This window comes from Capra hircus, chromosome 29 (genome assembly GCF_001704415.2).
Source record: "Capra hircus breed San Clemente chromosome 29, ASM170441v1, whole genome shotgun sequence".
In the NCBI taxonomy this organism is placed as follows: Eukaryota; Metazoa; Chordata; class Mammalia; order Artiodactyla; family Bovidae; genus Capra; species Capra hircus.
The window spans coordinates 49975643-49998066 of NC_030836.1; the positions used below are offsets into that span (position 1 = coordinate 49975643).

The following is a 22424-nucleotide window of genomic DNA, read 5'->3' on the forward strand; positions in this document are numbered from 1 at the left end:
GGGTCCAGAAGATCCCCTGGAGGAGGGAATGGCAGCCCACCCAGTGTTCTTGCCTGGAGAAGTCTATGGACAGAGGAGCCTGATGGGCTACAGTCCACGGGGTCACAAAGAGTCAGACACGACTGAGTGACTTATCACTATGGACAGAGGAGCCTGATGGGCTACAGTCCACGGGGTCACAAAGAGTCGGACACGACTGAGTGACTTATCAAGCGCGACATCGCCTCAGAGTGAGGAGTGTGGCCAGGCTGAGCTCAGGGGTCTGGGCCTGTCCTCAGGTTCACACCAGACGTTAGGATCGAGAATAGCCAACAAGCGCAGATTTGGTAAGATGCTGATTCCCATCACTGTCCACGGTCATGTGGACAGACCCAGGGCAGTAGGACTCTGGCTCACGAAGAGTCAGAGGCCGGGTGTGGGGAAGCCACAGAGCTCCTGGCCCCTCGCGCCCACTGCCTGCACCCTGAGGGAGGCACAGGAACCAGTCAACAGCCCGTGTTGGCATTCAGATTCCCGGGCCCACCTGCAGTGGGCTGGCGCTGGCCCTCAGGGCTGACTAAGAGTACCTGTCAGTCCCCAGATTTGCAATCTGGAACTTTTTTTTTTTTGGAAGTTTGTATTGTAAAATAAGTACTTGTAAAAGTGAAGCGAGGCAAGTCAAAGCCCTTCCTCCCCCGTGAGCTTCTTAGTGTTAACCACCAACTAGATACTGAGCTCATCCCTCTCTGCTCGTCAGAGCAGCTGGCGCCTGGTGGGACTTGCATTTACACACATGATGTTCCTGCCTCTTTGCTCCTGTCACTCTGCAGCGTGCCCATCTCGTTCTTCTACAGCTATGTAGGCATGGACGTAAGTCTTTAGTAGCTGCACAACAGTGTGTAGCTTAGATCTGCCAGTTCACTCAGCCAGTCCATGTTTGATGCACATCTGGTTCCATGAGCTTTAAGCCTCTACTTTAAGACAATGATGCACCATCCATCTTTATGGAAACCTGGCACATCAAGGCAGGTGAGAGGGCGTTTCCTTGGTCAGTTTAATAGATGTTGCCGAATTGTTTTCCCCAGAGGTTGTATCAGGCTCTACCATTAGTGCGCAAACATGGCAGTCTCCCCACATGCATGCTGGCGCCAGCCTCTGGCAGTCTTTTCAGAGCCCACCAAATACAGACGAAGACTGGGGTGCTGTTTCCCCTTCTACGATGACTGCCTTTTGTGGCTCTGAGGCTATTCGGTTTTCCTCTTGTGGAATTATCTGTTCGTACCCTTCACTCATTTTTGTTCGTCAGTTTGTAGGAAAATTTTAATATGTTAGATAGAGATAATTAACCCTTTGTCATTTGGGGTACAAATACCTTCCCCAGTCTATCTTCAGTGTTTTAACCTTAATTATGGCTTTGTCATAGGAAATTTTTTTTATGATTTTGGAGCTATACCTATAACACATTAAAAAGCAGAGACATCACTTTGTTGACAAAGATCTGTATAGGCAAAGCTTTGGTTTTTCCAGGAGTCATATACAGATGTGAGACTTGGACCATAAATAACAAGAGCTGAAGAACTGGTGCTTTCGAACTGTGGTGCTGGAGAAGACTCGAGAGTCCCCTGGAGAGCAAGGAGATTAAACCAGTCAATCCTAAAGGAAATCAACCCTGAATATTCATTGGTAGGACCAATGCTGAAGCTGAAGCTCCAATACTTTGGCCACCTGATGCAAAGAGCCGACTCATTGGAAAAGATCCCGATGCTGGGAAAAATTGAGGGCAGGAAAAAAAAGGGACGATAGAGGATGAGGTGGCTGGATGGCATCAGCGACTCAATGGACCTGAGTTTGAGCAAGCTCCGAGAGAGAGTGAAGGACAAGGAAGCCTGGCGTGCTCCAGTCCCTGGGGTCATCAAGAGCTGGACACGACTTAGCAACTGAGCAACAACCACCACCTATCTTTTGCTTTTGAAAAAGAAAGATTTCCCTCTCTTTGTCAAAGTAGTATAACTATCTCCTAAATGTAAGTGTGTACATTTCAATACATTTAGCACTTACGCCTCACATTGTAGGTCATCAACAGTCAGAAAATGAAAATGTGAAAAGTACTGTATTCAATCTTACTGAAAAAACTAAAGCAAAACAAAAGCTACAGTTTCTTCAAGGAAACATAGGAGAAAACCTCTGCACCTTGGATTTGGCAACGAGTGTTGAAGTATGGAACCAAAAACTCAGTCTGTGAGCAGGGGAAAAAAGAAAAACTGGACTTTATCAAAAGTAAAAGCCTTTGCTCTGTAAGAGACACTGGTAAGAGAATATAAAGACAAGTCGTAGACTTGAAAAAAATGTTTACATGTCACGTCTCTGGTCAAGGACATTTTTCCAGAATGTATAAAGAACTCTTCAACCCAATTTGAAAAGTGGATTACTAATAAGCTCATGGGGAGATGCCCAATTCAATCAATATTAGTAATTGTTAGGGGAATGTGACCTAAATCCACAACAAGCTACCATTATACCCTTATTGAAATGACTAAAATTTTTAAATGGTAGCAATTTTGGATATTTGGAAAAGAATAAAGTTAGAGCCTCACTTTTCACTTTACATGAAGAAATTCAAGTCTGACAACATGGTATACTCATGAAGACACAGAGCAACTAGAACTACTCATGTTGCTGGTGGGAATGCAGAATGGCGCAGCCACGTTGGAAAAGGGTTTAGCGGTTTCCTTTAATGTTAAACATATGTTTTATCTCGTGACCCACTGGTCCTTGTCCCAGTTATTCAAATGAACTGAAAATTTACATTCACAAAAGCTTGTACATAAACGTGTCTTAACAGTTTCACTGACAATTGCCAAAACCTGGCGACAACTAGGACGTGCTCCGGTAGGTGAGATGGTGAACGGTTTGTGGCGCATCCGTGCGACGGAATACCATCCAGCAACCAGAAGGGACGGGCTCACGACGCACGTGACAACATGAACGCGCCACCCATGCATTGGGCTCAGCAGTGAAAGAAGCCAGCTGCAAAAGGCCATGTCTTATCTGATATCGTTTATATGACACTCCGGAAAAGGCAAGACCACAGGGACAGAAAACAGATCAGGGGCTGCTAGTACTTAGGGGAGGGACGTACTGAACCTCCGAAGAGCTGCACCCCGGAACGAGCAGGCTGCGGAACTTCTCCGCATGCTGACGTGGTGCTGGGCACACAACCCCAGGCATCTGTCAAAACCCACAGAACCTGTGCATCTCCGAGGGTACATTTCACTGTCCACACCACCCCCACTCGCCACCCCCAGCCCTACCAAAATAAGCCTGTTTTAGGATGGAAAGCAGACTGTGCCAAGCAAGCTCTGTGTTGCAAATACAACACGGTGCTGTGAGGAGAGCAGGAGGAGGAGCTGGCCTACGAATCCTGGGGCAACAATCTTTCACTGGACATGGTTAAACTGAACTCATAAACACAGTATTCTAGGTGGTAAGTTTCTCAAGGGGCACTACGGGTACCCTTGAATAAGTAAATTTATAGATGGTGGGAGCAGGGAAAGTAACAGAGTTGGGGGATGGTGAGTGAACCGGTAATGAGAAAATACCAGAATGAACTCATACTTGATACAGACACCAATAAATACAGACGTGTGTGCACACGTGGGTTATTTTCATATGTACATATTTCCTAGCTCTGTCCATTGAGAGACTCCAGAAGCAGTGACGACGCTAGAGCAGTGAGCATTTCCAGTGCCCAGATCCTGGCTTCTAAACCCTGTATATTCTCCAGTAAAAGGAACCAGGACCACGGCAGAATGGTGATTCTAGGGCTAGGGCAGAGAACATGTAAGATGAGTCTAAAGTACTGTCTAGTGCTAGAAACGAAAGAAATGCTCAAAAGTGAATAAATGAGAAGGATGAGGGCCTGTCAAATGGACACGGGAACTTACCTAAAAGAGCTCTCAATCCAGTGTCCAAAGCTACAATAATTTGAGCAACAAAATTATATTAATGCTACGATTAGATTACAGCTCAAATATACATATTCCTGAGTCCATACTGATACGAAAGAGAAGTACACATCTTCCTTACAGAAGAATTTCAAATAATTAATGTAGAAAGACTGAGGGGAAAAAAAACCACCACTAAAACACCACCTCAATGTTACTTGCTATAGGCAAGACCCACGGATGAATGCTAAAATCAGTAGGTGAAACTTTCAGGAAAAACTTCAAAAGCTCTCCCCTCTGCTCTCTGTTCATTTCTGTGGTGGTTTTCACATATGTTCACCAGTGCTTTGCCGTTCATTCTGGCAGGATAGAGGGTGACTCCCCACTCCCTGGGCGTGGGCTGGAACGGATGGTGACTCCCCTCTCGTGACTGCGGAAAGGGAAAAATGCTAAATGAGGCTGGGTGACACCACCTTAACCAAGTAGGTCAAGGTTAGCAGTACCGGTGATAAAACCACGTTGATGTCATGAACTGTGACATGGTATGATGAGAAAAGTACCTCACGTCATGGCATTCCTCCCCCAAACCCTAGTCTAATCCTGAGAAAGCAGTAAAACCCAAACCGGGGGTCGTGATACCCGACTCGTATTCCTAAAAAATGGTAAGGAGATACATTAAAAGCAAGGAGGGACTAAAATTGGCTGTCATGGGTCAGAGAAAATTAAGGAGAACTGACTAAATGTAATGGTTGATCTTAGAACAGAAGAAGGCTATTAGCAGTTAAACTGGTAAAACCCAGATAAATGAATGAAACTGTCGCTTAACTCAGTGTTGATGCAAAGTTAACTTAGGGGAAGCTGGTGAGCGGTATATTGGGACTCTGTACTATTTTACTTCTCTGTAAATTAAAAAATCTTTAATATCTAATTAAGGATATACAAGAATTCTATGGAGAAATTACAAAGCCTTAACGAGAGACATTCAAGAAGACAGAAATAAAGGAGAACTATGCTTTGTTCCATTGATTAGAAAACGCAATACTAAGAAGATTCTCCCCAGATCATACTAAAAATCCCACGGTTTCTGTGTTGGAACCCTGGCAAGCTGGTCCTCAAGTGACTGCAGGCGCAAAAGGCCAGGAATCAACAAGATTCTTGAACGACAACGAGGTTAGAGGCCTTGCTGTGCTAGACATCAGCGCCGGTTACCAAGCGGCAGTCACTGAGGTGCTGTGGCGCCGATGCAGAGAGAGACAGACGGCCTAAGGGGACGGGACTGACTGTCTAGAAACAGCCCCCACACATACGGATGCTTCTCGTGTATCAGAGGTGGCCTGCAGATGGTGGGTCGAGGATCTTCAGGGATAGCTGGCTGTTCACACAAGGGAAATGTTGAACTGGACCCTTACCTCACACCATACATCAACAGTTCATCAATGGCATTCCTGGCAGTTACAAACGAATGGAGAGAAAACTATAAAAGGCTTTCCGGCTGAATCTAGAAAGAGATCTTCATGACCTCAGGGTTTGGAAAAATTTTCTAAGACTTCAGCAATAACCATAAAGGAAAAGATTGATTCATTCAACTACATTAAAATTGAGACCTTATGGCTCAGCAGGTAAAGAATCCACTTGCAATGCAAGAGCTAGAGAAAACGTGGGTTTGATCCCTGGGTCAGGAAGATCCCCTGGAAGAGGAAATGGCAACCCACTTGCAGTATTCTTGCTTGAAAAATGCTGTGGACTGAGGGACCTGGTGGGCTACAGTCCATTGGATCGCAGAGTCCCACGCAACTTGGCAACGAAACACCACCAATCATCAGACAACGTATTTAAGAGTAAAAAGCCAACCATAGGAGAGTATCCACAAAATACAGATAATTCCTACACATCGGTAAGAAAAATGTTAGCAACTTAATGAAAAATAGGGCAAGAGACAAGCACATCACAAAAGAGGAATCCAAATGGCTGATGAGCATGTGGAAAGGTGTTGTGCCTGACTTGCAATCAGAGAGATGTAAATAAACTCAGGGAGCTCACAGCCCATGGGGGCGAGGGCAGACTTCCAGCAGGAAGCCGCACAGACATCACTTAGTCACACCCTGGAGAAGGGCTCCGAGTGAAGGGCTCTTTGCCTGTGACATTCCCGGAGAGCGCAGGAAAGGGACGGGTAAGTCTCAAAGAATGCATGCGCATTCAAAGGCTCCCAGGTCTGGGACCTGGCAGGAACACTTATGGCCCCCATTCTAGAGATTTGGGGCTGAGATTCAAGTACCCTGGGTTACATTATTCAGTTATCAAATGACAGAGCTAGAACTTCATCCAGGATTCAAATGTTCTCTCAAAAAAAACGGGGGGGAAAGGAAAAATGAGCACAAATACATATTTTTATGTCTGCATCACTTGTATACAGAAGGAAGAACAGCAGAGCGGTGGCTGGAAAGTGAAGCTACTTTCCAAACACCCAAGATGACAAGTGCCATCTCCAAAGCCCCAGGGCCAAGGGTGAGCCCCCTGACCCCTGACAGAGGTCCATTCCTGGTGTTTCAGGAGATTTAACTGCATGTCACTTGGCTCATCAGAGCAGTCAGGGTGTGCACCCGCCAGAGGAGAATGTGCTATGCTTGGTTTTATCCTGAGAGCAGTATATGGGGCCCCCACAGCAAGGGGCAAAAAAGGGGCTCCACATTTTGGTTTTCCCCAATAGACAGGAATGGCACTTTTTTGCCCACTCCTATGTCAGATGTGGGGTCTGCCTCCCCTATCACAGGCAGGCAGCAGTCCGGGCCACAAACCCCTCCCCCATTTCCCACCTGTAGTCCCAGCCTGGTCAGGCTCCTGCAAGAAGGTACAGGGAGTGTGGCGGGGTTGGGGGGTGGATTTGTATCCTTGGCAGACACAGTGGCATACTGCCCCTTCGGGCCAAGGTTTGGGGTAAGTGCTGTGTCCCAGGAAACCTGGCTTCTCATCCCCAACTTCAAGGAGACTGTGGCTGGTGTTTTGCAAAGATGTGAGAAAACCAACAGCCCTGGCCTTGCAACTGCAGAGCAGGCTGAGCCCGTGGTGGACTCAGCAACCCGTGTGGACACTGAGGCCCCTAAGAGCCCTGCGTCCCGGCGACACTGGAGTCACACTTTCATGGGACAGTTCCAGTGCTCGGTGCTCCAATCCTTGGCTGCCCTCGCCTTGTCAAGGCCAGAATCTGGGCCTAAGTTTTCAAGGCAGAACAAAACAATTTTGTTTTCTAGGAAAATGGGAGGTCTGGGATGGCGAACGCAGCCTCTGGCGTGGCGACTACCACAGCTGGCGACACCGGCTGCCAAGTCTCACCCTCTCTCCAGAGAACAGGAACCAAACAACACAGCATCTTTCCTTCTAGCCAGTGGGTCTGCTTCGTAGGGGGACTTGAATTTTCTTTAAAAAAATATGGGCACCGAAAAAAGACTGGAAGGAAATTGATCAAAATACTCTTTGTCTTTAGGGAGAAGAGACTGGATGATTTTCATTTCTTCCCTTACGGTATTCACGTTTTCTATCCTGGATGATACTTTCTCAAGCCAGGAAACAGTCTTTTATGGAAGTCACGCCTGTCTGTACTTTGCCCCAGCCCACAGCCCTGCACATCCATCCTGGAGTTACATCAGAATATGTGAGAGCACCCTTCATCCTTCCACCTGACCTGGAACTGCCCAGGTGCCCAAACAGAGCTCTCCACCTACCACAGGTATCTCCCCAACCTTCTGTTCCCGGGAGCACCTGGTCTCACTTCCTTTGGCTTTCCATCCAGCCTCTGCCTGGTCCAGTCCCTCACTCTCACAGGAAGTCCAGCTGATCCCCAACACTGGAGCACACTTGGCTTCTACACGATGCAGGAAGGGAATTCCCGTCTCTTTCTTCTCCAGTTGTGGCCTCATTTGTCACAGCAGCGCTGCAGGATTGCAGCTTTGATTCGCATCTCTCGATGACCAAACCAGTTTAAAAGGCTAAAAATGATGCCCTGGACCACACAGACCAGGCCAGGACTTCAGCACCAAGTCAGACCTGCCATAAGGCCCCAGGCCCTCCCCACTGCCCCCTGTCCTCAGGAGAGTCCCTCTGGTGTCTGGGCCTTCACCTGATTCTCCCCCTGGTGACTGATTAAAATCCTACTGAGCCTTTCACAGGGCCTTCCAAGGCTCTTAGGGCTGCCCCCTCTTCTGGATGGGTATGGGGCTTGTGTGTGCTGGGACCACAGTTCTGCCAGCTCCTTGGCCCGGCACCTTGCCTTCCACCTCCCCCCATACCCCTCCAGGGCCTGGCACAGGCGTGTTCCCTGAGCCAGTTCTCTCCACGAGGACAGACAAGCCGCCCCTGTCCTTCCCAAGCCAAAGCCCCTTCCCACCTGCCTGCCTCAACCTCCGCCCGCGCCCCCCCCGCCCCAAAAGTCCACCCCCTCTTGGCAGGTTTGCCAAAGCCCTGCAGATCCTGCCACTGTGAACAAGAACCCCCCTCCCCAGGGCATCCGGACAGCTGCAGGCAGACCCTGCGTGACATTGCTGAGCTGAGGCCCCAGGTCTGTGCCAGCTGCTCATGCCCGGCTCACAGACCACAAGCCAGCATTGCCACGTCGCCACCTGTGTCTCCACTCAGAGGAGAGAAGTAAGGGACACGGACAGAAAGTAAAAGCCATTCCCACAACAGCTGCCAGGAACAGGGCAGAGAGTGGAGTGAAAATGTATATTCACAGCTGGCACCCAGTTCCGCTTAGGAAAATACCTTGCTTGAGTGGACACCTGTTGTTTGTGCCTGTCCAACAGCTAGGCCTGGTTTCTGGGAACAGCTTCTCAAATCTTCCTTGGGGGAGGGTGGGCTGCTCCTTCCCTGTTCCTGAGGCCACAGGATACAGGTACCTACTGATCATCCCCAGAGAGGGCCTGTGGCCCAGGCCTTGGCCTTAGGAGGCACAGAGGCAGGTCCAAAGATGGCTCATACCCCATTGGGGGCTGTTGAGAGCCTGGCCCCAGACTCTGGCAAATGTGATGGGGAAAGTGGTGACCTCTTTGGGCTGGGCTTACTGAGCTAGTAGCCATCTTGCCCCCTTCAGAAAGTGGCTGCCTGAGGACACGGCCATCCCAGGGGCAATGGGGAGGGGAGGGGGGGCAGAAGGAACAGGGAGGCCGAGGGGAGAGCACAGAAAAGGGGGAGAGAGAGCGCGAGCAGACGAGATCATCCCAGCCCCCGGTCCAGCTGTGCCTGAAACAGCTGGGTCCAGTTGTGCGAGCCAAACCATGTCCTCTCTGTGTTTCAGCTAGATGGACTTGGGGTTCCATTGTTTGTTACCAAGAGAATCTTTCGGAATGTGTGCGACAAACTTGGGGGTGAGGCTTGAGCCCAAGGGGGTGGGTCTGAGCAGTGAGGGTCACGCAGGAGCTGGGTTATTCACACTCCCCTCAGTGTGGTTTGGGGGTTACAGGGCAGAGGAACAAAAGCAGGTGGGAAGGAGCTCCCTCCGTGATGCCCAGGGGGTTGTCAGAAGGTGGCTCCCTAAAGCCAGAGGCTGGTGGCGCTGCTGCACGGTTGTTTAAAGGGAACTGTGGGACGTGCTGGACCTCACATCGCTCAAAGGCATGCAGCCTAGATTGAACATGAGCATGACCGTGATGTGGAGAGCCACATGTGACCAATGCTGGGGAGGACACTGGCCTTCTCTAGTCCCAGAGGTGAGGGCACGGAGAACCCTGGTCCCTAGCGCCCACCTCCACACTGGTGCACAGGCCTCAGCACACACAAATCTGAGAGAAGGAAAATGGCTCTGCAGGACTAAGGGTGGGGTCCAAAAAGCGGGGGTGCTCAGGAGCACACGCGGCAACAGAGCCAGGACAGGGTCAGCCCCCAGAGAGCACAGGAAATGGAAGGGGAGCAACAAAGCCACCCACACGACTCGGGCAACCCTCCGGGGTCTCTGTGCTCCAGGAAGTCGCCATCCACGTCTCCTAAGACACAGTTCCCGGGGATGGTTCCCGGCAGCAAGAGCAGCCCCGGGAAACGTTAATATACAATGGAATCTGGGTTAAGCACTGTCTTCTCCAAGAGTTGAGCTCACAGGACATTCCCAAGAAACCTCTGGAGAGGTGGGGAGGAAAGTTTCTGGAGGTCTTTGGATGAAGAAAACAAAAAAATGGCCTTGATTTTCAAGGCAAAATTACAGAGGAAGAAAAAAATGTTTTTAATCTAATTAAGAGCGATCTTTTCACCTTCATCACAACATCGCGGAAACGTGCCAGTTCTTAACTTCACACAATAATCAAAGCAATTAGTGAGGGAGAAGCCTTGGAAACCGGTGCAGATGTTCTCAGAATGTTTAATGGGGAAATGAGTTGCAGGCCTCGTTCTCAGCATCCGGCTCCAGGCCCTGGCTACCAAATCCAGACATCTGCTTGGGCCCCACCCCCAGGCCCCGAGGGTGCGGGCTTGAGAAACACAGGTCCCTTCCCAGGCCGCCTCCCAGCCAGGCCAGATCCAGGGCTGAGAGGCTCCCCACAGCTCCCCACGCCAGAGCCTGGACACAGAGCTACCCCAGAGCTGGTAAGGGGGAGGCTTAACGTCAAAATTATATTAACAACTGATGTCAAAGATAATCGATGCAGCCTGGCTCCCCCCTCACCCCCCACCCCCCCCCCCCCGGGTCCCTGCTGGTTGCAGGAGTACTGGAGGCAGGGAGACGGCACGGAGCCCTGCAGAAAACTCTCAGCTCTGACACAGCCCCCACCTAGTTTGCACAAACACCACTTCATGAAAAGACATGGTGGCCTCGATCTGGTGTGGCCCCCCCAGGCCCCATTCCAGTGCTGCTAGCCTCTTCATGGGCCCAGGAGTCAAACTGGTCAAATATGAGGAAATTTCCAATAATCAGAAAAAAAAAAAAAAAAAAAAAACGTGGAAGTACAAGGACGGCGCTTGCAGAGGAAACAGCCCACAGCAGAGGGCAGAGGGCCACAAGGCTAGTATCAACCGGCTGTGGGAGACAGGACCCCAGCTGGGTCGGTCAGCTTAGCAAATCTCGGAGACCCTGGCGTATGGCAGGCATCAGGGACACGGAGGTAAAGAGCACATGATCCTTGTTCTCAAGGACACAGAGGCAGCACGGGGGCCTCACTGTGTACCCTCAGCACTCACGTTCCATCAGCACCAAAGGCCCCTAACGCGGGCCTGCCAGATGCTTTTCTGAGCGCTATCTCTGACCTCGGGGGCCCGCTGAGCCACACACAGGGCAGGCCAGGAGTGACGCACAATGAACCCCCGAGGGGTAGCTTTCAGCAGTGAGAGATAAACACCCTAAGCTTCTTGAGCAGCTGGTGGAGCAACTCTGAGGAGTGTTCTCTGTGGCTTCCCAGCTGCCCGACATGGAGCTCTCCCTCAGCAGGCATTCCCAGGGTACACTCGGGACGCACGGAAACCGACCTGAGACGGACAGGAAGCTGCACTTTCAGCAGGAGAGTGGCAAGGTCTGCTTCTCCCCTGGACTGCGATGTGCCGTATGGAGGAGAGGCAGAGAAGTGGCCACAGACTGGTGAAGAGTGGAAGGCAACAACTGAGAGAAATGGAGGCAGCTTTGAGCAGGGAGGTGTGAAGGCAAAGAGCGCTCAAAGTTCGGGAAGTTGCCCAGGCCTGCTGATGGACATGGGCATGGGGAGGAGGTGTCCTTTTTAAAGGTTTCCAGTCAGTTTAGTGAAAAACAGAATGCCGCTCCTCTTGTGTCTGGTTTCACATCTCCCTACTTCTCCTCCCCCGAAGCGTGAGACCAGAAAGGAGTGCAAATAAAACCACACTCAACTCATGCCTTTAGCCACAGTAAGGAGCAGAACAGTGTGGCCTTCACGTTACCTGTGAATTGAGAAACGAACCAAAGTCCAACAGCACGGCAGCCACCTGCCCACCATTGCGAGACTCTAGCGGAAGAGTCAGGAGCTGAGGCTCACAATGCCCAGTCCCAACATATTAGGGAAGTGAGTGACCTCAGCAAAAATAGACAAGTACCTCTGAGGAGACTTTCCTTCCCAGAAACCTGTCAGAATCCACTTTGTCAGAACTCTAGAAAGCAGTCAAATGTTTATAGCACCCAGGTGAAGAGCCAACCCAGAAACAGGCAATTAAGAAATGAATGCCCTGTGGCATTTTCACTTGTCTTGGCAGCACCCCTGGTCCCCCACTCATTGGCAGTCTTGAAGATGGCCATCCACATTCCAAGTGTGGGACCTGAGCCCTTGGTTCTAGAGGGAGCAGAGTTGATCTTATGCTCCAGCAATTGTATCTGTTCTGTATTGTCTGGAGGCTTCCAGACAGTGGTTGCCTTTATTTCCTCCACAAGAGAACTCAAATGAAAAATGTTTCAAATTCTTAGACAACACTGTGAGGGAGTCAAGCAAATCACAGCCAGCTGGGGACAGGACTACAGGTAAGGCATACGCAAGCTGCTAGTTCAGTGACTAGGGCACTGGGAGCCTGGGAGGAAAAGCTGGGGGACGTTGCTTTCGGAGATCAAGCCATTTAGATGCTGATGTAATCCTGAAGAGTTGAGAAAGCCAAGAGCCTACCCAGGGCAGAAAGCATGCTCAAAAAAGTCCTGAGAACACACCAAGCTTCCATTTCTGGCTGGTCTCTGTGCCCACCTCAAGCAGGAAATGAAGGCTGAGGCAGAGTTGTAAACAGCCTGACCAAGTCTTGACAGCTTGTCCCAGCACAGAGCTAAACTGCAAAGGTTGGGAGAATTGTTTTGTTTTTACTTTTCCCCTCCTTCCTCTTCTGACTCCGGCACTCAAGGAAATCTCTGTCAAAACACCCAGAACAGTGACCTTAGAGACCACACATGGCAAAGAATACAGATGCTGAAAAAAACAGCCAAGAAGTCACTAAACAGTTATGTTCACAACAATGAAAAATAACTCCTGAGAAGGGAAAATAATCTGTTGTTTAGAATTACTATATACACGCTTCAAAATAGCCAGTTTTTAACAAAATTATGAAGAAACAAGAAAGTATGGCTCACTGATAGAAGAAATTAATGGAAACCAACCCTAAGGAAGTGCAGACATTAAACTTACTAAACAAAGAGTTTAAATCAACTTTCTTAAAGATGTTCAAGGAACTGAAGGAAAGAACAGACAAGGAACTAAAGGAAAACCATGAGAATGATGTGTGAATAAAAATACAGAAATTATGAAAAGGAGTTAAACCTGACAAACATGTAGAACACTCCACCCAACAACAGCAGAATACATTCATCTCAAGTATGCATGGAATATTCTCCAGGGTAGATTACATGTTAGACCACAAAGCAGTCTCAATAAAATTTTAAAAATTAAAATCATATGAAGGAACCAAACTGAGATTACCTAAAAATCAATAATGGAAGGTAAACTAGAAAATTAACAAATATGTGGAAATTAACACACTCATTTAAAACTAATGGTCAAAGGAGACATTACAAAGGAAATTTTTAAAAATTTAAGATAAAAATAAAATACAACATACCCAAAGCCTATGGGATGCAGGGAAAGCAGTGTGCATAGAGAAAAATATAGTTATGAATTCCTGCATAAAGAATTTCAACAACTTTACAGCCCAAGGAACTATAAAAAGAAAAGTAAACTAAAACCAAAGTTAGCAGAAAAAGGAAATAATATGATATGATAGTGGAGAAGTGAATAGAAAAATAGAATCAACTGAACAAAAAGTTGGTTACTTTCAAAAAGATCCAACAAAGTTGACAAACCCTTAGCTGTAATGACTAAGAAAAGACTAGAGAAGATGCAAAGAAAAACATATTGAATGTGGGGACATTACAAGTGATCATACAGAAATAGCAAGAATTACACCAGTACTCTCATTCATGGACCACAACCTTGTCGTGGTGAAGGGGCTCATGTAATGCGATGAGGCTATGGAGTCCGGACGTGTAGTGCCACCCAAGAGGGATAGGTCATAGTGAAGAGTTCAGACAAAAGGAGAAAGAAATGGCAACCCGCTTCCTTATTCCTGCCTGGAGAACCCCGTAGGCTATATGGAAAGGCATGACCTGGAGAAGAAGGGACAAGTAGCTTTACAAGGAATGAAGAGGCTGAAATGACGCCCAGTTGTGGATATGTCTGGTGGTAAAAGTCAAAGTCTAATGGTGTGAAGAGCAATATTGCATGGAAACCTGGAATGTTAGGTCCATGAATCAAGGATGTGAGATAGAAGGAAGGAACATGAACACCTTAGGAGTCACTGAACTAAAATGGATGGGAAAGGGAGAATTTAATTCAGATGACCATTGTATCTTCTACTGTAGGCAAGAAGAATCCCTTAGAAGGAACAGAATAATCCTCAGTCAACAATAGAGTCTGAGATGCAGTACTTGGGTGCAATCTCAAAAATGGCAGAATGAGCTTAGTTCATTTCCAAGGTAAAACATTCAGCATCACAGTAATTCAAGACTATGCTCCATCCACTTAATGGCAAGACACTTCGGTATTCTTGCCTTGAGAACCCTGGGAACAGTATGAAAAGGCAAAAAGATAGGACATTAGAAGATGAACTCCCCAGGTCAGTAGGTGCCCAGTATGCTTCTGGAGATCAGTGGAGAAATAACTCCAGAAAGAATGAAGAGATGGAGCCAAAGCAACACCACCACCCAGCTGTGGATGTGACTGGTGATGGAAGTAAAGTCCGATGCTTTAAACAGCAATATTGCATAGGAACCTGGAATGTTAGGTCCAGGAATCAAGGCAAATTGGACATGGTCAAACAGGAGATGGCAAGAGTGAACATCAATATTTTAGGAATCAGCGAACTTAAATGGACTGGATAGGGTGAATTTAACTCAGATGACCATTGTATCTACTACTCTGGGCAAGAATCCCTTAGAAGACAGGGAGTAACCCTCACATTCAACAAAAGCATCTGAAACGCAGTACTTGGGTGCAATCTCAAAAACGACAGAATGATCTCTGTTCATTTCCAAGGCAAACCATTTAATATCACAGTAATCCAAGTCTGTGCCCCAACCATTAATGCTGAAGAAGCTGAAGTTGAATGGTTCTGTGAATACCTACAACACCTTCTAGAACTAACACCTAAAAATAGATGTCTTTTTCATTATAAGGGACTTAGGAAGTCAAGAAACACCTGGAGTAACAGGCAAATTTGGCCTTGGAGCACAGAATAAAGCAGGGCAAAGGCTAATAGAGCTTTGCCAAGAAAATGCACTGGTCACAACAAGCACCCTCTTTCAACAACACAAGAGAAGACTCTACACATGGACATCACCAGATGGTCAATACTGAAATCAAATTGATTATATTCTTTGTAGCCGGAGAAGCTCTGTACAGTCAGCAAAAACAAGACTGGGAGCTGACTGTGGCTCAGATCATGAACTTCTTATTGCCAAATTCAGACTGAAATTGAAGAAAATAGGGAAAACCACTAGACCATTCAGGTATGACCTAAGTCAAATCCCTTATGAGTATACAGTGGAAATGACAAATAGATTCAAGGGATTAGATCTGATAGAAAGCCTGAAGAACTACGGATGGAGGTTCATGACATCGTACAGGAGGCAATGATCAAGACCATCCCCAAGAAAAAGAAATGCAAAAAGCCAAAATGGTTGTCTGAGGAGGCCTTACAAATAGCTAGGAAAAGAAGACAAGCAAAAGGCAAAGAAGAAAAGGAAAGTTATACCCACTTGAATGCAGAGTTCCAAAGAATAGCAAGGATAGATAAGAAAGCCTTCCTTAGTGGTCAATGCAAAGAAATAGAGGAAAACAATACAATGGGAAAGACTAGAGATGTCTTCAACAAAATGAGAGATACCAAGGGAACTTTTCATGCAAATATGGGCACAATAAAGGACAGGAATGGTATGGACCTAACAGAAGCAGAAGATAAGAAGAGGTGGCAAGAATACATAGAACTATACAAAAAAGATCTTCATGACCCAGATAATCACAGTGGTGTGGTGTGATCACTCACCTAGAGCCAGACATCCTGGAATGCGAAGTCAAGTGGGCTTTAGGAAGCATCATTACAAACAAAGCTAGTGGAGGTGATGGAATTCTGGTTGAGCTGTTTCAAATCCTAAAAGATGATACCGCGAAAGTGCTACACTTGATAGGCCAGTAAATCTGGAAAACTCAGCAGTGGCCACAGGACTGGAAACAGTCAGTTTCCATTCCAATCCCAAAGAAAGGCAATGCCAAAGAATGCTCAAACTACTGCACAATTGCACTCATCTCACACACTAGCAAAGTAATGCTCAAAATTCTGCAAGCCAGGCTTCAGCAGTACGTGAACCATGAACTTTCAGATGTTCCAACTGGATTTAGAAAAGGCAGAGGAACCAGAGATCAAATTGCCAACACCTGTTGGATCATAGGAAAAGCATGAGAGTTCCAAAAAAAAATCTGCTTTATTGAATACACCAAAGCCTTTGACTCTGTGGATCACAACAAACTGGAAAATACTGAAACAGATGGGAATATCAGACCACCTGACCTGTCTCCTGAGAAATCTCTATGCAGGTCAAGAAGCAAGTTAGAACTGGACATGGAACAACCAACAGGTTCCATATCAGGAAAGGAGTATGTCAAGGCTATATATTGTCACCCTGCTTATTTGATTTATATGTAGAATACATCATGTGAAATGCCAGGCTGGATGAAGCACAAGCTGGAATCAAGATTGCCAGGAGAAATATCAATAACCTCAGATATGCAGATGACACCACCCTTATGGCAGAAAGCAAAGAAAAACTAAAGAGCCTCTTGATGAAAGTGAGAGAGGACAGTGAAAAAGTTGGCTTAAAGCTCAACATTCAGAAAACGAAGATCATGGCATCTGTTCCCATCACTTCATGGCACATAGATGGGGAAACAGTAGAAACAGTGACAGACTTTACTTTGGGGGGCTCCAAAAGCACTGCAGATGGTGATTGCAGCCATGAAGTTAAAAGACACTTGCTCCTTGGAAGGAAAGTTATGACCAACCTAGACAGCATATTAAAAAGCAGAGACATTACTTTGCCAACAAAGGTCCATCTAGTCAAAGCTATGGTTTTCTCAGTGGTCATGTATGGATCTGAGAGTTGGACCATAAAGAAAGCTGAGCATTAAAGAATTGATGCTTTTGAACTGTGTTGTTGGAGAAGACTCTTGAGAGTCCCTTGGACAGCAAAGAGATCCAACCAGTCCATCCTAAGGGAGATCAGTCCTGACTATCCATTGGAAGGACTGATGAAGCTGAAACCCCAATACTTTGGCCACCTTATGCGAAGAACTGACTCATTTGAAAAGACCCTGATGCTGGGAAAGATTGAAGGCGGGAGGAGAAGGGGATGACAGAGGATGAGATGGTTGGATGGCATCACTGACTCAATGGACATGAGTTTGAGTAAACTCCAGGAGTTGGTGATGGACAGGGAGGCCTGGCGTGCTGCAGTCCATGGGGTCACAAAGAGTCAGACACGACTGAACAACTGAAGTGAACTGATCCTGCATTGCAGGCAAATTCATTACCATCGAGACACCTAGGTAGCCCTCAGGAATCACTACCATGAACAAAGCTAGTGGAGGTGACAGAATACCAGCTTAGTTATTTAAAATCCTAAAAGATGATGCTGTTAAAGTCCTGCACTTAGTATGTCAGAAAACTTGAAAACCTCAGCAGTGGCCACAGGATTGGAACTGATCAGTCTTCATTCCAACCTCAAAGAAGGGCAATGCCAAAGAATGTTCAAACTACCATACAATTGCACTCATTTTACATGCTAGGAAGATTATGCTCAAAATCAACCAAGAACTTCCAGGCATACAAGTTGGGTTTAGAAAAGGAAGAGCAACTAGAGATCAAGTTGCCAACATTTGTTGGGTCATGGAAAAACCAAGGGAGTTCAAGAAAAACATCTACTTCTGCATTTTTTGACTATGCTAAAGCCTCTGTGTGGATCACAACAAGCTGTGGAAAATTCTTGAAGAAATGGGAGTACCAGACCACCTTACTTGCCTCCTGAGAAACCTGTATGCAAGTTGAGAAGCAACAATTAAAACCAGACATGGAACAATGGACTGGTTCAAAATTGCCAAAGGATTATGATAAGGCTGTACACTGTCTCCCTACTTATTAAACTTATATGCAGAGTGCATCTTGCAAAATGCTGGACTGGATGAGTCACAAGCTGAACTCAAGAGTGCAGGGAGAAATAGCAACAACCTCAGATGTGTAGATGATACCAAATAGAAGAAAGTAAAGAGGAGCTAAAGGGCTTCTTGAGGGTGAAAGAGGAGAGTGAAAAAGCTGGCTTGAAACTCAGGATTCAAGAAACTAAAATTATGGCACCTGGTCCCACCACTTCATAGGAAATGGGGAAAATTTGAAGCAATGATAGATTTTGTTGGGCTCCAAAACCACTGAGGATGGTGACTTTAGCCATGAAATGAAAAGACATTTGTTCCTTCGAAGAAAAGCTGTGACCTACCTAGGCAGCATATTAAAAAGCAGAGACATCACTTGGCCAACAAAGGTCCAGCTTAGTCAAAGGGATGGTTTTTCCAGTAGTCATGTATGGATCTGAGAATTGGACCATAAAGAAAGCTGAGTGCTGAAGAATTGATGCTTTCAAATTGTGCTGGAGAAGACTCTTCAAAGTCCCTTGGACTGCAAGGAGAGCAAACCAGTCAATTCTAAAGGCAGTCAACCCTGAATATTCATTGGAAGACCTGATACTGAAGCTGAAACTGCAATATTTTGGCCACCTGATATGAAGGCTGACTTATTGGAAAAGACCCTCATGCTGGGTAGGACTGAAGGCAAAAGGAGCAGGGGGTGGCAGAGAATGAGATGGTTAGATAGCATCACCAGTTCAGTGGACATGAGTTTGAGCAATCTCTGGGAGCCTGCCATGCTACAGTCCATGGAACTGCAGAGTTGGACATGACGTCACAACTAAACAACAAGAAAATACTGTGGACAACTGAACACTAGACCAAAAAAAAAAAAAAAGATAACCAAGATGAAATGAAGAAATTCTTAGCAAAATATAAGCTACAAAACTGATTCAAGAAGAGATAAAAAATTCTGAACATACTTACAGCAAGTAAAAAGTATAAATCAGTAATCACAACATAGTGAAGAGAAATCCAGGACTTCTCAAACGCTAATGAAAAACAGAAGGGAAGGAACACTGCAACACATTCTGTGAGGAGTACTACTTTGAAAAAAAAGCAGAGAAAAAAACCACAAGAAAAGAAAGATAGCAAAATCACTTATAGATGCAAAAAAAAAAAAAAAAAAAGGAAAAGAAAACGAAAAAATGCTCAGAAGAAAATACTAGTAAACCAAATCGACTAGCATATTAAAAGAATTATACTCCATGAGCAAGTGGGATATATCTTAGGAATGGAAGTGTGGTTAAACAGGAAAAATCAATTTAATACATCAGAGTAGCAGAATTATCTTAGTTGACACAGGAAAAAAAAATAACAGTTGACAAAATCCAACAAACTTTTAAGATTAGAAACTGAGAAAATTAGGAAAAGAAGGTAACTTTCTTATCATGATAAAGAGCATTTATGAAAAGTCTAACTTACATCGTAATTGTGAAAAAACTAAAAACATTTCCTCTAAAACAAGAAACAAGACAAAGATGCCCATTTTTACCACCACTTTTCAACAATGTCCTGGAAGTTTTAGCCATAGCAGTTAGGCAAATAAATTTAAAAAAGCATACAAACTGGAAAGGAAGAAGGAAAATCTTTTCTTTCTACAGATATGATCCTATCTAGAAAATCCCAAAGAATCAAGAAAACAAAAACACCCCAATCTATTAGAGCTAATAAACAAATTCCGGAAAGTTGTAGGACATGTGATCAACACACAAAAATCATTGTTCCTGTATAACAGCAATGAACAACCTGAGAAGGAAATGTTTACACAGTTCCACTTACAGTAGCATCAAGAAGAGTAATGCACCCAGAAATAAATTTAAACAGGCAGAAGACTTCTGTGCTAAACATTACAGAACTGGCAGAAATGTAAGACCTAAATAAATAGAGCAACAGCCTTCATTCATGTATTGGAAGATTCAGTATTGTTGAGATGGCAATATTACACAGTGATTCACAGTCTGAAGGCAATCCTTATCAAAATTCAGATGGCCTTTTTTGCAGAAATGGAGAAACTGGTCCTAAAATGTTTATGGATTTCCAAGGGGCCTAGAACAGGTAAAACAAGTTTGAAAAAGAACAAACTTGGAAGACTCACACTCCCCAGTTTGAAAACATAGAGTTATATTAATCAAAATAATAAAATAACCCAGAATTAAAACTTCATATATAGTCAACTATATGTTCAATAAAGACCATTTGATAGAAAAAGAATGGTGCTGGGAGAGAGAACTGGACAGCTGGACACAGGAAAAAGAATGCAGCTGGACACATTCCATACCATATAAAAATTATCTCAAAAAGGACCAGCAACCTAAATATAAGAGCTAAAACCATAAATTTCTTAGAAGAAAACACAGAAATAAATCTTTATGACCTTGGATTATGCACTAAATGCCACTGAAGTATTTGACTTTAAAATGATTAATTATGTCATGTAGGTTTCACCTCATTAAAAAAAATAGGGGCCATAGAAGTTACAGGAAGCACGGACAGAATTATCCCCAGAAAAACAAAGTCCACCATTAGGTGTCCAAATGGAGAATGCAGGACAGAAATAAGCAGTTCACAGCAGCATCAGCAAAGGGCTTTGAAGTGACTGGTTAGACGCAGCAGTCTCAGAGAATCATGTCTTGGGGAGGCTCAGATATATACAGAAGTGGCATGATCGTAAGGTAAAAGAAGGAAATAGGAGGAAGTGAAAGATTCCTGCAGGAGTTAAAAACTGGACCTGCCAGTTGCCTCACACACATCCCCACGACAGCAGTATCTAGAAATGGAACTGCCTAAAAGAGGGTGAGCCTGAAAGAAGGAATTTTTGAACTAGGAACTCTGACACCAGGTACACAGGAATCCAGGTAAGCAGACTACTATCACTGGTAAGCGTGTTACTACTATGAGAAAAACAATTCAGAAAATGAGTGTAAAAGGTTTTCTGCTTACAAAAGTTTCCTTCAAAATTGAACAACAAAGCTGAAGACTATCAACAATATTCCCAACCAAATTAAATACTGTCAACATTTCGGATATTAAAACATACCTTGAATCAGTAATAACGTTATTTAAAAACAAATGGACAAAAATAAAAGCAAGAAATGACAAGAGGTGATTGAAGGAAAGAAACAGATGAAAGCCAAGAAAACAGCTTAAGGTAATTAAAATGAAAGACAAAGAGAGTGACCACAGTTGAAGTGGAGACAGGCGAAGGGAGTCCAATGTGCCTATAACTCAAGTCTCTGAAGAAGAAAATAAAAACAATACAAATTATATTTAAAGCCATATGTTAAAAAACTATATAAATCTGTATCAATAAAAGCTGACACATTGAAAGGACCCACATGGGTACCAAGGAAGTTGACCTGAAACAATCAACTCTGAGAGACATTTCCTGCTAAAACTGTTAGACTTGAAAAATGGAGAAGAAATCCCTAGGGCCTGCAAGCTAAAAGCGAAATAACTTCTTACAAAGGCAAGAGAATTATGCGGACAACAGACTAATCAAAAACTATACAAAGTGAGGCAGAGTGGAGCAGAATTTTCAAGAAACTTATGAAATTACAAACTATGGAGTTTATATCCAGTCAAGCTGAACTTCATTCATCAAGGTGATAGAGAAAGTTTTACATACATATAAAATACTGTACCCATGAGTCCTTGCGAAGCAAGTTCCTAGAGGATAAGCTTCATCCAACCCTGAGGAGACTGGAAAAACTCTGGCAAAAGAGAAATTCATCCAGAAACTATCCTAAGAGAAAGTGTGCCATCCATTAGATTGCACAGGAGAATTCTACCATAATCTTTTAGAGAACAGAGGGTCCTAATTTTCCATATATTGTTTCAGAGAACAAAAAAGGAAGGAAATTTTCCAAATACACTTTATAAGCAAATGTAAGATATATAAACCTGATAACAGAACATAAAAAGACCAATATTATTTAATGAATGCTGATTTTAAAATTGTATTTCCCCATATTAATAGGATTGAGAATAAACATATGATTACCTCCGGGATTTCATCATTCAATCCTAACTAAACTCTTGTGAAAACACAAATGAATGGACACTTCACTGAAAAAACTACACAGATACTAGGAGGAAACAGGAGTGAATTCCTCTTGAAAACTAGGCATAGGAAAAAGGTTTCCTATGTGATTAAAAATCTCATTGTAGTAAGATACATTTGACTGCAGATTTACTAAACCTTGAGCATAGAAAATGTTAAAAGGCAATGACAAAAGGAAAAGAAAACTGCAATACAACGCTAATGGCTATGATACACACTTTTTTAAATGGAGGGAATAAAGGGACAAGAGGACTACGGAAA

General features: G+C 45.0%; 1 protein-coding gene and 1 long non-coding RNA gene across 2 annotated transcripts in view; one reads left to right on the plus strand and one right to left on the minus strand.

The window, feature by feature from the left end:
• The window catches only part of KCNQ1 (potassium voltage-gated channel subfamily Q member 1), a 378447-nt gene that overhangs the window by 190432 nt on the left and 165591 nt on the right, over positions 1–22424 (minus strand). The window lies entirely within an intron of this gene.
• Positions 1883–11928, plus strand: LOC108634221. Its single transcript, XR_001917466.1, has 2 exons — positions 1883–7309; positions 7405–11928. It is a non-coding gene; the product is annotated as an uncharacterized LOC108634221 (long non-coding RNA).